Source organism: Scyliorhinus torazame, chromosome 17 (assembly GCF_047496885.1).
Source record: "Scyliorhinus torazame isolate Kashiwa2021f chromosome 17, sScyTor2.1, whole genome shotgun sequence".
Classification (NCBI taxonomy): Eukaryota; Metazoa; Chordata; class Chondrichthyes; order Carcharhiniformes; family Scyliorhinidae; genus Scyliorhinus; species Scyliorhinus torazame.
In genome coordinates, this window is record NC_092723.1 from 160382246 (window position 1) to 160394645 (window position 12400).

The 12400-nt window shown below is 47.9% G+C and overlaps 1 protein-coding gene across 1 annotated transcript in view; it reads left to right on the forward strand.

Moving 5' to 3' along the window:
- The first annotated feature begins 694 nt into the window (after positions 1-694).
- The window catches only part of LOC140394326 (otoancorin-like), a 104942-nt gene continuing 93236 nt past the window's right edge, over positions 695-12400 (forward strand). The window contains exon 1 of the mRNA XM_072481502.1: positions 695-792. The gene's annotated coding sequence lies outside the window, so the exon portion shown is untranslated. The remainder of the gene's footprint in view (positions 793-12400) is intronic.

Consider the following 12400-nt stretch of genomic DNA (forward strand, 5'->3'; position numbering starts at 1 on the left):
CCTGTTTGGACTGGATATTGGTTTACTTTATTCCCATTCATATTGAATGGGAATCTGCACATACACCCAGTGAGACAATGGATACCTTTGATTAGCTGATTGTAGTTTCGATGGAAATGTGTATGGAGCCCTGCCATTATTTGTTGAGGGGTAAACAAAGGAAAGCTTATTAAAAGTTGCAATCCTAACAATCCATCCTTGTGTCCCACATTGTTTAAACCACCTTCTAGTGTAGATTGGAAAGCAAACACTTCAACATTATAGAATCATAGAATTTACAGTGCAGAAGGAGGCCATTCAGCCCATCGAATGTGCACCGGCCCTTGGAAAGAGCACCCGACCTAAGCCCATACCTCCACCCAATCTCCCCACATCTCCACCCAACCTTTTTTTGGACACTAAGGGCAATTTAGCACAGCTAATCCACCCAATCTGCACATCTTTGGACTGTGGGAGGAAACCGGAGCACCCGGAGGAAACCCACGCATCTTGAAGACCGGCCCTTTTTGACAAAGTCCTTGATAATATGTCCTGATGTCTCCTCATGTGACTGGGGGTTAATAATGATCGCCTCGTAATCGCCTTCGGGATATTTTACTACCTTAAAGGCGCTGAATAAATGGAGGTTGCAGAAAGAGGACAGATGTAACTTGACACCTGGCTAACGTCAGCTAGGAGGCGATTAGAATAAAAGTTCCTTGTTCCTTCTGAAGTGTCTGGCTGCTGGATCGAGAGCTGGGACAGTGCAGTGGAAAAAAGATTTAAAAGAGATCGACGACTTATTTTACACAGGTATCCGCTCTTTTCTGTCCCCCCCCCCCCCCCCCCCCCCGATGAACACAGATCTAGGAATACATTTCAGCGGATGTTTTTTGGAGAAGGACAATAGGGGGAATTGGGCGTTCCGTTAGTTTCACAAATAAATTTGGCAATTTCACCTGCGGCTCATTTGCAAAATGCAACAATTTCAAGCATCGCCTTTATTTCAAGTGAGAGGGAGGTGTCAAATCTGCAGGGATTTAATTTTGCATCTCTTTCAGTGCAACAGTTAATTTACTAAACCTGCAAATGCGCTGCAAATGCAGTGCGCACATGCTCCAGAATATTAGCGACCACTTGGTAAATTTTAACCCCTATCTTGTAACAGATTGAACAGTGAATCGATTGTCTTGAATCCTTTTCAGGACTCGTTTCTCCTACCTTGTCTAAATTCCATTACAAACCTTAAAACAAATCAGATTGCTTTGCAATTCCACCTCCCATTTATCCCCTCGTTTACAAACCGACCACTGAAATATTTCGCTGTTCAGTGGAATATTTTGATTTATTTTCAGGTTTAAAAAAAAAGCGGTATTTTGTACAATTCAAGAACATTTGCAGTGGCCGGAGAATTCACTTTTTCTAAATCGAATTATTAATTTTCTTCATGATTATTCAGATATTGGGGCTGGTTTTATGTTTTGAGGTGTCGAAGGGATTTTCTTCTGCCAAGACGTGGGATTCACTTCCTCAAGCAGATTCAATAATCTTTCAAAAGAGAATTGATAAGTACTTGAACAGGGTGGACTCTTTGTTGGATGTTTCCAAGCAAAGGGTAGAAGATATTTTTGGACAATTTACCAAAAATACAGATTTAAAAATCTAATTCCGGAGGCTGAATTTATTAATGGATGTCGTTGGCCAACATTTCTTGCCCATCCTGAATTGCCCTGGTGGTGGCGAGCTGCCTTCTTGGGGTTGTGGCAGTCCCATGTGGTGTAGGTACTGGTAGGGAGAGTTCCAGGGTTTTGACCCAGTGACAATGAAGTAACTGTGATATATTGCCAAGACCGGATGGTGACGTGTGGCTTGGGAGGGGAACTTGCAGGTGGGGGTGTTCCCGTGCACCTGTGGCCTTGATATTCAAATGTAGGTGGTAGAGGTCATGGGGTTGGAAGGTGCTGTTGAAGGAGCCTTGCGGCAGTGCATCTTTGTTGATGGCACACTTAATGGAGGGATTGGCATGGTTTAGGCGAGGGGTGAAGTGAAGACCAAATTCTCTGGTTTGTGTTTTGTATGACAACAGACAGTGCTGGAAATCCACGGCAGGTCTACAATAACAAAGAGCAGAGAAGAAAGGCCCTAGATGATATTGTTTAATATTAGAAGGATTAATTTAACTTAAAGGGGTAAGACATGGCAGGAAAGCTCCAAGCTGCGATCTGCTCTTCTTGCTCCATGTGGGAGACCAGGAACGCTTCCAGTGCCCAGGACTAGCATGTGTGCAGGAAGTGTCTCCAGCTGCAGTTCCTGGAAGCCTGAGTCTCAGAGCTGGAGCAGTTTCTGGGGACACTGTGGGGCTTCCGCGAGGCGGAGAATATCGTGGATATATTCCGTTGCAGTGGAATTTGGGGAATTCACTACAACGGAAAGTAGTTGAGGCCAAAACGTTAGGTAATTTCAAGAAGGAATTAGATCTAGCTCTTGAGGCTAAAGGAATCCAGGGATATGCTGGGAAGGCAGATCAGGCTATTGAATTTGCCGATCAGCCATGAATAATGGCAGTGCAGGCTCAAAAGACTGAATGGCCTCCTCCTGTTCCTATTTTCTATGTATGTTTATGTTTCTAAGTATGTCTCGTATCATCTGGGGTAAAAGGTTGATGACCTTTCATCTGAACTGGAGATAGGTTAGAAGTGGAAATGATCTCAAGCAAGTGAAAGGGGTACGGCTGGGAAAAAAAGAACAAGAGGGAAGGTCTGTAATAGATTGGAAGGCAGGAGAGATTAAACAACAAATTAAGTTAGGGGGATAGAGCCAAAGGGAATGATAAGAGGACAAGAGAAAAAACAAAAGATGTCTGAGGGAGGGGTGAAAGGTAAAATAATGAACAGTTGCCATTGGTTCTGCCTCTTTTCTTATTGCTTTGACCTTGACGCTGTTTATCTTTTTAAGCAGAATATCGTCACGTTATCTTCAACTGAAGGATGGCTGATGCATTCTTCTTAATGAGTCAAAATAAATTCAAATGTTTTGTCCAGAAGTGTAGTCTTGATAAGAGACTGGAGAGCATAAACCAAATACTCAGACTTTGAGTTGTAATGATCATTTATTCATCATTCACACACATTTGTGATTCTCACCGATTTTCAGACAAATTCGGAGCAGGAGTAGGCCATTCGGCCCATCGGGCCTGCTCCGCCATTCAATAAGAGCATGGCTGATCTGACTGTAACCTCAACCCCACAAAGAACAAAGAACAAAGAAAAGTACAGCACAGGAACAGGCCCTTCGGCCCTCCAAGCCTGTGCCAACCAAGCTGCCCGTCTAAACTAAAATCTTCTACACTTCCTGGGTCTGTATCCCTCTATTCCCATCCTATTCATGTATTTGTCAAGATGCCCCTTAAATGTCACTATCGTCCCTGCTTCCACCACCTCCACCGGCAGCGAGTTCCAGGCACCCATTACCCACTGTGTAAAAAAACTTGCCTCGTACATCTCCTCTAAACCTTGCCCCTCGCACCTTAAACCTATGCCCCCTAGTAATTGACCCCTCTATCCTGGGAAAGAGTCTCTGATTATCCACCCTGGCTATGCCCCTCATAATTTTGTAGACCTCTATCAGGTCGCCCCTCAACCTCCGTCGTTCCAGTGAGAATAAACCAAGTTTATTCAATCTCTCCTCATAGCTAATGCCCTCCATACCAGGCAACATCCTGGTAAATCTCTTCTGCACCCCCTCTAAAGCCTCCACATCCTTCTGGTAGTATGGCGACCAGAATTGAATACTGTACTCCAAGTGTGGCCTAACTAAGGTTCTATACAGCTACAACATGACTTGCCAATTTTTGTACTCAGTGCCCCGGCCAATGAAGCATGGCATATGCCTTCTTGACTACCTTCTCCACCTGTGTAGCCCCTTTCAGTGACCTGTGGACCTGTACACCGAGATCTCTCTGACTGTCAATACATTTGAGGGTTCTACCATTCACTGTATATTCCCAACTGCAATAGACCTTCCAAACTGCAATACCTCACATTTGTCCGGATTAAACTCCATCTGCCATCTCTCCGCCCAAGTCTCCAAACGATCTAAATCCTGCTGTATCCTCTGACAGTCCTCATCGCTATCCGCAATTCCACCAACCTTTGTGTCGTCCGCAAACTTACTAATCAGATCAGTTACACTTCCTTCCAAATCATTTATATATACTATGAACAGCAAAGGTCCCAGCACTGATCCCTGCGGAACACCACTAGTCACAGCCCTCCAATCAGAAAAGCACCCTTCCGTTGCTACTCTCTGCCTTCTATGACCTAGCCAGTTCTGTATCCATCTTGCCAGCTCACCTCTGATCCCGTGTGACTTCACCTTTTGTACTAGTCTACCATGAGGGACCTTGTCAAAGGCCTTACAGAAGTCCATATAGACAACATCCACTGCCCTACCTGCATCAATCATCTTTGTGACCTCTTCGAAAAACTCTATCAAGTTAGTGAGACACGACCTCCCCTTCACAAAACCATGCTGCCTCTCACTAATACATCCATTTGCTTCCAAATGGGAGTAGATCCTGTCTCGAAGAATTCTCTCCAGTAATTTCCCTATCACTGACGTAAGGCTCACCGGCCTGTAGTTCCCTGGATTATCCTTGCTACCCTTCTTAAACAAAGGAACAACATTGGCTATTCTCCAGTCGTCAGGGTCATCACAGTGAGGATCCAAAGATTTCTGTCAAGGCCTCAGCAATTTCCTCTCTTGCCTCTTTCAGTATTCTGGGGTAGATCCCATCAGGCCCTGGGGACTTATCGACCTTAATATTTTTTAAGACGCCTAACACCTCGTCTTTTTGGATCTCAATGTGACCCAGGCCATCTACACACCCTTCCAGACTCAACATCCACCAATTCCTTCTCTTTGGTGAGTACTGATGCAAAGTATTAATTTAGTACCTCGCCCATTCCCTCTGGCTCCACACATAGATTCCCTCCCCTGTCCTTCAGTGGGCCAACCCTTTCCCTGGCTACCCTCTTACTTTTTATGTACGTGTAAAAAGCTTTGGAATTTTCCTTAACCCTATTTGCCAATTACTTTTTGTGACCCCTTTTAGCTCTCCTGACTCCTTGCTTAAGTTCCTTCCTACTTTCCTTATATTTCACACAGGCTTCGTCTGTTCCCAGCCTTTTAGCCCTGACAAATGGCTCCTTTTTCATTTTGACGAAGCCTACAATGTCTCTCGTTATCCAAGGTTCCTGAAATTTGCCGTATTTATCCTTCTTCCTCACAGGAACATGCCGGTCCTGAATTCCTTTCAACTGACATTTGAAAGTCTCCCACATGTCAGATGTTGATTTACCCTCAAACATCCACCCCCAATCTAGGTTCTTCAGTTCCTGATAAATATTGTTATTATTAGCCTTCCCCCAATTTAGCACATTCACCCTAGGACCACTCTTATCCTTGTCCACCAGCACTTTAAAACTTACTGAAATGTGGTCACTGTTCCCGAAATGCTCCCCTACTGAAACTGCTACCACCTGGCCGGGCTCATTCCCCAATACCAGGTCCAGTACAGCCCTTTCCCTAGTTGGACTATCTACATATTGTTTTAAGAAGCCCTCCTAAATGCTCCTTACAAACTCTGCCCCATCCACGCCCCTGGCACAAGTTGAGTCACAGTCAATATTGGGGACGTTAAAGTCTCCCATCACAACAACCCTATTGCTTTTACTCCTTTCCACAATCTGTCTACCTATCTGCTCCTCTATCTCCTGTTGGCTGTTGGGTGGTCTATAATAAACCCCCAACATTGTGACTGCACCCTTCTTATTCCTGATCTCTACCCATATAGCCTCGCTGCCCTCTGAGGTGTCCTCCCGCAGTACAGCTGTGATATTCTCCCTAACCAGTAGTGCAACTCCTCCACCCTTTTACATCCCACTCTATCCCGCCTGAAACATCTAAATCCTGAACGTTTAGCTGCAAATCCTGTCCTTTCCTCAACCAGGTCTCTGTAATGGCAACAACATCATAGTTCCAAGTACTAATCCAAGCTCTAGGTTCATCTGCCTTACCTGTAATACTTCTTGCACTTCAGGCCACCAGTCCCCCTGTTTTCAGCAACATCTTCCTGTCTGCTCTTCCTCAGAGCCATACTGGCCCTATTCCCTAGTTCTCCCTCAATTTTTTCACCTTCTGACCTATTGTTCTGGTACCCACCCCCCTGCCATACTAGTTTAAACCCTCCCGTGTGACACTTGCAAACCTCGCGGCCAGGATATTTATGCCTCCCTAGTTTAGATGCAACACGTCCTTATACAGGCCATACCTGCCCCGGAAGAGCTCCCAGTTGTCCAGATAACTGAAACCCTCCCTCCTACACAAGCTGTTAGCCACGTGTTTAGCTGCTCTATCTTCCTATTTCTAGCCTCACTGGCACGTGGCACAGGGAATAATCCCGAGATTACAACCCTAGAGGTCCTGTCTTTTAACTTTCTGCCTAGCTCCCTGACCTCCTGCTGCAGGACCTCATCCGCCTTCTTCCTATGTCGATAGTATTAATATGTACCACGACCTCTGACTGTTTGCCCTCCCCCTTCAGGATGCCCGCTACCCGTTCTGAGACATCCTGGACACTGGCACCAGGGAGGCAACGTACCATCCTGGAGCCTCTTTCACGTCCACAGAAGTGCCTATCTGTGCCCCTGACTATAGAGCCCCTATGACTATTGCTCTTCTGCGCTTTGACCCTCCCTGCTGAACATCAGAGCCAACCGGGGTGCCACTGCTCTGGCTGCTGCTGTTTTCAGCTGATAGGCTATTCCCCCCAACAGTATCCAAAGCGGTATACCTATTCGAGAGGGGGACAAACACAGGAGATTCCTGCACTGACTGCTTGCCCCTTCTGGTGGTCACCCATCTCTCTGCCTGCACCTTGGGTGTGACCACATCTCTATAACTCCTATCTATGCTGCTTTCCGCCACCTGCATGCTCCTACATGCATCCAATTGCTGTTCCAACCAAACCACGCGTTCTGTGAGGTGCTGCCATTGGTTACACTTGCTGCAGATGTCGTCGACCGGAACACTGGAAGCGTCACAGATTTGCCACATCTCACAGTTGGAGCACTGCACCCAGCTGAGTGACATTTAAGCACTAGTTAATTAATTTAAAATAAACTCTTGAATTATTATTAGATTGAGTTACATTAACTATATGGCCCTGACGCTAGATTTTTATTGTAAAGTTAAATGCTAAATACCGATCTCTGCCCTCAGGTTTAGTTACTCCACTATCTAGTTAATTAATTAGATTTGTTTTGCAATATTATTATTTTTTTTAAATTAACAGATTCCCAACCAGCCAATCAGGTCACAGCTTTACTGTGATGTCACTTCAGCCCCCCCCCCCCCCCCCCACACACAATTTGAAAAGGTAATAAAAATCACTTATCTTCCCAGGATGCTCTCTGGTTCTTTCCCTGCAGATTAACACCACATTCCTGCCGACCGCAGATAACCCCTTCTTTATCAAGAATCTATCACACTCTACCTTAAAAATATTCAAAAACGTTGTTTCCACTGCCTTTTGAGGAAGAGAGTTCCAGAGACTGGGGATCCTCTGAGAGAAAGAATTCTCATCTCCGTCTTAAATGAGTGACACTGACAACAGGAAACATCCTCTCCACATTCACCCTGTCAAGACCCCTCAGGATCTTAAAAGTTTCAATCAAGCCACCTCTTACTCTTGTAAAACTCTAATGGACACAAACCTAACCTCTTTAGCCTTTCCTTACCTTGTCTGGGTCTATATGTGAATCCAGACCTTGAGCAACGTGATTAACTCTTAACTGCCCTCTGAAATGGCCGAGGAAACCACTCGTCCACATCAAACCACTACATCATGAAGAAATGGGCTCACCCCCACATCCTGCGGGTACCAAATGGCAGTCTTGCTAGCGATGCCCACATCTCGAGAATGAAAATTCAGCAATGGTACAATATTAAAGGGGATGAAGGGACAGAGGCACCTACCTCAGGGTTCACTTACTTGATCCTTTGAATGTGGCAGGACAAGCTGAGAAGGTTGTTACTCAGCTAAGCTGTCTACCTAACATGCCGGACCCTTGGCCAATCCACCTACCCGCCACATCTTTGGATTGTGGGAGTGAGACCCACGCAGTCACGGGGAGAATGTGTAAACTCCACATGGACAGTGACTTGGGGCCGAGATTGAACCCGGGTCCTCGGCGCACTGAGGCAGCAGTGCTAACCAATGCACCACCGTGCCCGCCTGATCCTTGGCTTCATTGATAGAGTACAAAAGAAAATAATTGTCAGCCTTTTGATATCACTGATTCGGCCCCAGATAGAGTATTGTGTCCAATTCTGGGTACCACATCTTACTATGGATGTTAAGTCGTCTGAGAAGGTGCTGAAGATATTTATAAATTCATAGACATTTACAGCACAGAAGGAGGACATTCGGCCCATCGTGACCATGCCGGTAAACAAAGATCTGACTGCACTAATCCAGCTTTCCTGGGGGTTATTGCAATGCAAGTGAATATCTAAATATTTCAAAATGTTACAAGTGTTTCTGACTCCACCATCCTTTCAGGTAGTGAGTTCCAGACTCCCCTACCTACAGAGTGAAAAGTCTCTCCTCAACTCCCCCCTTAGCCTTCTACTTCTTACCTTAAATCTTTGCTCCCTTGTGATTGCCCCTCTACTAATGGAAAAAATGTCTTCCTTTCCATTCTATCGATACCCCTCATAATCTTATAAACCTCTATCAGATCCCCTCTGCTGCTCCAAGGAAAAGAGCCCAGCCTTTTCAATCTTTCCTCATAGCTCAGGCCCATTAGTTCAGTGGTGGGCAACCTGAGGCCCGGGGGCCACATACGACTCGTCTGGGATCTCTTTTTTAAATATAAATATAGAGTACCCAATTCATTTTTTCCAATTAAGGGGCAATTTAGCGTGGCCAATCCACCTAACCAGCACATCTTTGGGTTGTGGAGGCAAAACCCACGCAAACACAGGGAGAATGTGCAAACTCCACATGGACAGTGACCCAGAGCCTGGGACCTCGGCGCCGTGAGGCTGCAGGGCTAACGCACTGCGCCACCGTGCTGCCTCCCGTCTGGGATCTTAGTGCGGCCCGTGAGATATTTTGTTGACCATTACCCATACGTAGGGTTTCCACATTCCGCTGATTTCCACCCATGTTTTTTTTTCCCACCGGTATGACTGAAGTGAGTTGCACTAAAGGCAAGTGTAAGTGAAGTGATGTCCGTGTTGATTGCTCACAACATTGACTGTGAGAGCTGCGCACTCCCTCTACGTCCAAAGTGTAAATATTTATTTAGTTTTTACCTTTTTGAAGTTGATGATAGTTCTATTACTGATTTATTCACAAAGTCTTTGGGAGAGAAGCTTTCAGAACCCAGTCTGAGAAACACAGCTCCTTTCAACTCTTAAGAATGAAACTAAAAACACAGATACAGGGCAGGGCTGAAAACAAAACTAAAACAGACCCAGCCCCTCCCATGAGTAACATCACAACCTAACTAGCTGTTAATCCCTAAATCACAGCTTCAGTAGACATATAATCTGTAGATTTTAACCTAAATGTAGCACAGTGGTTATCACTGTTGCTTCACAGCGCCAGGGTCCCAGGTTCGATTCCTGGCTTGGGTCACTGTCTGTGCGGAGTCTGCACGTCCTCCCCGTGTCTGCGTGGGTTTCCTCCGGGTGCTCCGGTTTCCTCCCACAAGTCCCGAAAGACGTGCTGTTAGGTAATTTGGACATTCTGAATTTTCCATCTGTGTACCCGAACAGGCGCCGGAGTGTGGTGACTAGGGGCTTTTCACAGTGTGGTATTAGGGGTATTACGGTACCTAGGTTGAGGCTGTAAGATCATTGGTGTGGGAGGTACCTGAGACAGGAAGATCATTGGTGAAGCCTGCCTGCTGGTTCCGCCCAGTAAGGCGGAGCATAAGAGTCTGTGTCTCCCTAGCAGCTGCATTCTGTACCTGCGCTGCTGGGGGGAAACATCTAGCCCAATAAAACCTTCAATTGTCATCCAATCTCGCTTCTGGAGTCATTGATCGAGCATCAATTTATTGGACTAGATTTTAAAGAATGGAGCTCCGAATCAAGTGGGAGTGTCTGCAACTCAGCTCAGCCCCCACGTGGCAAACTCAGCGGCAACCTTCAAACACTGGCTGGCGTGCTTCAAAGGGTACCTCAGGACGGCGACGACTGCGCCCACGGAGGACCAGAAACTGCAAGTTCTCCACTCGAGGGTGAGCCCAGAGATCTACACCCTCATCGAGGATGCGGACGATTTCGAGGCCGCGATGGCCCTGTTGAAAGGACACTACATTCGCCATGTAAACCAGGTTTATGCCCGACATCTGCTAGCAACAAGGCGACAAATCCCGGGGGAATCACTGGATGAATTCTAGCACGCGCTCCTGGTACTGGGTAGGAACTGTGACTGCCCGCAAGTTTCAGCCAGCAACCACACAGAACTTTAATCCGGGACGCATTCGTTGCAGGTATGCTGTCCTCCCAAATCCGTCAGTGGCTGCTGGAGAAAGCGACACTAGGCCTCAAGGAGGCACGGGCCTTTGCTAGCTCCCTGGATGTGGCCTCCCGAAACGTCCGCGTGTACGTCCCCGACAGCGCGGCAACCCCTTGGGCAGTGTGGAACCCACCCGCAGCCGGCCCCGATGCATCCCCCATCCCCCCACAAGCTTGTGCCGCACAGCTACCAGGAAACCCCGGGGGGCCCCGCTATTATTTTTGCAGGCAAGCCAAGCACCCCCAGCAGCACTGCCCGGCCCGCTCCTCCACCTGCAAAGGTTGTGGCAAAAAGGGCCATTTTGTGGCGGTATGCCAGGCCCTGGCGGTCACCGCTGTCTTCGGGGGCGAACCGGGGCCGCCACCACAACTCTCTCCACGGGCCACTTGCGGGCCGCGGGCGCCGCCATCTTCATATCCCCGAGCCATGTGCAGGCCCCGGGTGCCGCCATCTTGTTCCCCAGGGACCACATGCGATGCGTGGGCGCCGCCATCTTGCCCACCCCAGCCATGTGCGACCCGTGGGCGCCGCCATCTTGGCTGGAGTCTCAGGACCCCGATTCAGGTGACCACACACCACCCGAGGAAAATCTTCAACTTTTTCCACGACTCGCCTCGGTGACCCTGGACCAGTCTAGGCTCCGAACGCTCTCGACCGCGATGACGACTGTGCTCATCAACGGGCGCAAAACATCCTGCCAGATCGACTCCGAGAGCACAGAAAGCTTCATACACCCCAACACAGTAAGGCGCTGTTCTCTTCCCATGCACCCAGTTAACCAAAGAATCTCTCTGGCCTCCGTGTCTCACTCTGTAGAGATTAAGGGGTTCTGCGTAGCGAACCTCACGGTCTAGGGAAGAGAATTGAAAAATTTCCGACTCTACGTCCTCCCTCACCTCTACGCTGCCACTCTCCTGGGATTGGACTTCCAATGCAACCTCCAGAGCTTAACCTTTAAATTTGGCGGCCCTATACCCCCCCCCTCACTGTCTGCAGCCTCGCGACCCTCAAGGTCGACCTGCCTTCCCTTTTTGTGAACCTCACCCCGGATTGCAAACCCATCGCCACCAGGAGCAGACGGTACAGTGCCCAGGACCAGACCCTCATTAGGTCGGAAGTCCAGCGGCTACTGAAGGAAGATATTATCGAGGCTAGCAACAGCCCCTGGAGAGCTCAAGTAGTGGTTGTAAAGACCGGGGAGAAGCACAGGATGGTCAGCGATTATAGTCAGACCATCAACAGGTATACGCATATATACGCGTACCCTCTCCCCTGCACATCTGATTTGGTCAATCAGATTGCACAATACAAGGTCTTTTCCACGGTGGACCTCAAATCTGCCTACCACCAGCTCCCCATCCACCCGGGTGACCGCAAGTACACTGCATTCGAAGCAGATGGGCGGCTCTACCACTTCCTAAGGGTTCCCTTCGGTGTCACAAATGGAGTCTTGGTCTTCCAACGGGAGATGGACCAAATGGTTGACCAGCACGGTTTGCGGATCACGTTTCCGTACCTCGCCAACGTCACCATCTGTGGTCATGACCAGCAGGACCACAACACCAACCTCCGCAAATTCCTCCATACCGCAAATAACCTTAACTTAACCTACAACAAGGACAAATGCGTGTTCAGCACCGACTGTCTAGCCATCCTCGGCTACGTAGTGCATGATGGAGTCATAGGCCCAGATCCCAAACGCATGCGCCCCCTCATGGAGTTTTTTCATATTACGCCCAGTGGGTCCCCAATTATGCGGACAAGACCCACCCACTAATCCAATCCTCGGTTTTCCCCCTGTCGGCAGAGGCCCGCCAGGCCTTCAGC